The sequence below is a fragment of the Capsicum annuum genome, unplaced genomic scaffold (genome assembly GCF_002878395.1).
Source record: "Capsicum annuum cultivar UCD-10X-F1 unplaced genomic scaffold, UCD10Xv1.1 ctg997, whole genome shotgun sequence".
Classification (NCBI taxonomy): Eukaryota; Viridiplantae; Streptophyta; class Magnoliopsida; order Solanales; family Solanaceae; genus Capsicum; species Capsicum annuum.
Window position 1 is genome coordinate 2,429,742 of NW_025896065.1, and position 3,513 is coordinate 2,433,254.

General features: G+C 35.6%; 1 non-coding gene across 1 annotated transcript; it reads left to right on the plus strand.

Moving 5' to 3' along the window:
- Positions 1–1,350: 1,350 nt before the first annotated feature.
- On the plus strand, positions 1,351–1,457 carry LOC124895816. The gene has a single exon (XR_007051892.1). It is a non-coding gene; the product is annotated as a small nucleolar RNA R71 (small nucleolar RNA).
- The last annotated feature ends 2,056 nt before the right edge of the window (positions 1,458–3,513 follow it).

Consider the following 3,513-nt stretch of genomic DNA (forward strand, 5'->3'; position numbering starts at 1 on the left):
ATCCCCCAAACATTGAATGTTTCAACTTCAAGAATATTATTTAGGGGCATCTCATGATACCTTAAAACTGTACCTAAACTCTTGCACTGATCTAAACTCTTCACGAAAGACACGACATCTCTAAACAATCTTGTCCAAAAGAAACTAGATTGTACGACTTTTCGGGAAGTTCGTTCACCCCTATGATGGCCACCACAAGGAGATGAATGGCACTTTTGTAGCACTTATGTAAATTCAGCTTCTGGAACCTATCTTCGTACAATACCATTAGGACCCTACTTGAAAAGATATGGCTCGTCCCATATGTAAGAACGAGAATCATGAAACAATTTCTTTCTTTGTTGAGTGGTAGCTTCAAGAGGGTAAACCCCACACACGAATAGGTTCACAAAATCTGCATACCATGGAAGGTCACACGCACCAAGAGACAATAATTTTTCATCCATAAACTCTTCCTAAACGTGGAAAAAGTCATTAGCAATATGTTCATGAGTCTATAGCCTTGAAAAATAGTCTGCAACTTGATTTTATTCTCCTTTTCGATCACGATCCTCTAAGTCAAATTCTTGCAGCAATAAAATTCACCTGATCTATCGAGGCTTGGCATCCATTTTATTTAAGAAATACTTGATGGTTGCATGTTCAGTGTGAACAATTACCTTAGTTCCCACCAAATATGATCTAAGTTTCTCGAATGCATAAACAAGTGCTAACATCTCCATTTCCATGACTGTGTAATTTATTTGGCCATGTTTCAAGAATTTACTAGAATAATAAATAGAGCAAAATTCCTTGTATTTCTCTGCACAAAAACTGCTCCCACAACTACATCACTGGCATTACACATTAGTTCAAATGGCAATTCCCAAGGATAAATCAAGATGGGTGCTTCTGTGAACTTTTGCTTCAATCAACCCCAAAATCAAACCTAGCTTTTTTTTTCTAACAATTTACGCATAGGTCTTGCAATCTTCAAAAAATCTTGAATAAAAAATCTATAGAAGCTTGCATTCCCCAAGAAACTTCAGACTCCCTTCACTGTAACTAGAAGTTGTATCTTTTCAATCACTTCAATTTTGGCTTTGTCTACTCCCAGTCCTCTACATGACACCTTATTGCCAAGGACTATTCCTTCCTTAACCAAAAAGTGGCATTTTCCCAATCCAGCGTAGGATTTGTCTCTTCATAATGAGCTAGGACTCGATCTATATTCTATAATCATACATCAAAGGAATTACCGTAAATAGAGAAGTAATCCAACGAGCTTCCCTACCTACTGCTGAATCCAAGAGAATCTTGGTATTTCACTTTAGCCTTACAATGGAAGTATGAATAAGAACATCATTAGACTGATGATGGTGAGGGAAATTTCTGAGCGTGTTTTTAAATCACTCCCAAGCTTGGTAGAGATTCTATCCTTCTTTTTATCTAAAACTCAGAATCTCGCTTCTCAATTGCGTAGTCTTTCCAGATGGAAAGAATCAAATAAGGAACTTCTGAGCTAGATCTTCCCAAGAAGTGATGGAGAGTGGTGGTTCATCATGTAACCACCACTTCGCTTCCCCAATTAAATAAAAAGGGAAGAGTGTTAGTCTAATATTATAGGAATATAAGTATCGCTTATTTCCATGAAGGTCTATATGTGCTGCTGTGGGTCTTCATTCATAAGGACAGAATATTTCCCTGCCAAATTCAGTAACTGCACCATATCTGCTTTAATTCAAACTGACCACCTAGCTCAGGCTTGCGAGTACTGTTAGTCGCATGGTTCATGAGTGGGATTGCCACCTTGTGAACAGGTCTAGTAGCTAGTTGAGCAAGAACTGCTGGGATAATCGAAGCTGGGACATGTCTGGCTTTTGGATCAACACGATTATTTGGATCAACCATATTAGGATCTCTTCTTCCAGCCATTTGAACCTGTTGAATGGGATTTTTAGATCTTCTTCTTTGTTGAAACATCAATTCTATTTCTGCAAAAGGCTCTACCAACTCTTTATCTCTCACCAGTCCTGTATTTAGATAAAACTGCAAATATTCAGTCGCTAAGATCAAGTCATTAACACTTAAACTTATTATCAAAAACCAAAAATTTAACAAATTACTAATTATGCTAGTCCCCGGCAACGGGTCTAAAACCTCATTGCCTTCAATTGCACATGTAAGTACACGTGATCATACAAGTAATATAGTGACTTAGATAGTTAGATATCGTTCCCACGAAGACTAAGCAATTAGCAAATTAACAAATTTTAGTTCTAGAGAATGATATATTAAGTGTTGTAAAGTATCACGATGATTTTGAAATTGTGAACAAAAATGTAAATAAATAAGAAATAGCAATTTTTGACAATAGCAAAGAACGCAACAGTTGTAAATAGTAATGATGAGAATTTGGGTTGAGTAACATCTAATAATCACACAATTCTGTCTTCTTATCACATTCTAGTTTGTTATCAAGTTATTGATTCGCAAGGTTTATGGTATGATTTTGTTCTCCCGACCTCAAATCTTGTACTTATCTGAATATTACAACTACAACTCCCACCAAGACGCAACAATTTATCTTGATGCATACAACTTTCTTCTTGCAATTGATCTAAATAAGGCTCCTAGGTATATCCTTATCCTAAGTGCTAATTCAAACTCCTTATTTTAAAAAGGATAAGAACCTTTCTCATTAATTCCTTTATTTTATTCTATGATTCTCCTCTCGGATTCAAATAAAAATATAAATTTATTCTACTAGTAGCCACTCATTAAAATAGTAAGATAAAGAAATTAATAACAACTCATATGATAATCCAACAAGAAATTGCGATAATGAATATCAAAGAGTAATCAAGTTCTTGGCCTGAACCCCAGAACAAGGGTGTTTAGCCACTCATGTTTGAATTCAACATAAAAAATAAGTAATTAATCATACCAAGAATTAATCTTGAAGTAAAGGAGTTCAAAATAAATTTTAAGAACCCTAAAAGATAGAATTTTGTGTTTTTTCCGCCGCTACTATGATTCCCAAAGTGTCTCCAAATTGTATTGAATTTTTACTTTTATAGCTAAGGTGAAAAATGCTCTTTTTCCTCTTACTGCGTCACGGCAGTCTTCTCATTTCCATTCTTACTGTGAAGTAGTGGAATTGCAGTGTGACTCTGTTTAGTGACAATTGTGGATTGGACACTCACCGTGATGTGGTGGAATCGTGGTGAGGTACTGGATAGTGACAATTTCCTATTTCACCTCCACCGCGACATGTGGTGACTTCCTGAAAGAGAATTCTGGAGCTTTTTCCTTTCATATTTTCTTCTGAAGTCATGTTCCAAGGCCTTTATTTCTCCTTTCATCATCATATCTCCTTAATGTGTCTAATCATGTTCAATTCTATCAAAATTTAATCCTGCACACACTAATCATATCCATTAAATAAGGAACACACTTATGGCTCGACTTTAATCAGAATATCACATTTTTTATCTCTGAACAAGTCTAAATATGGGTAAATATAGGTGATTA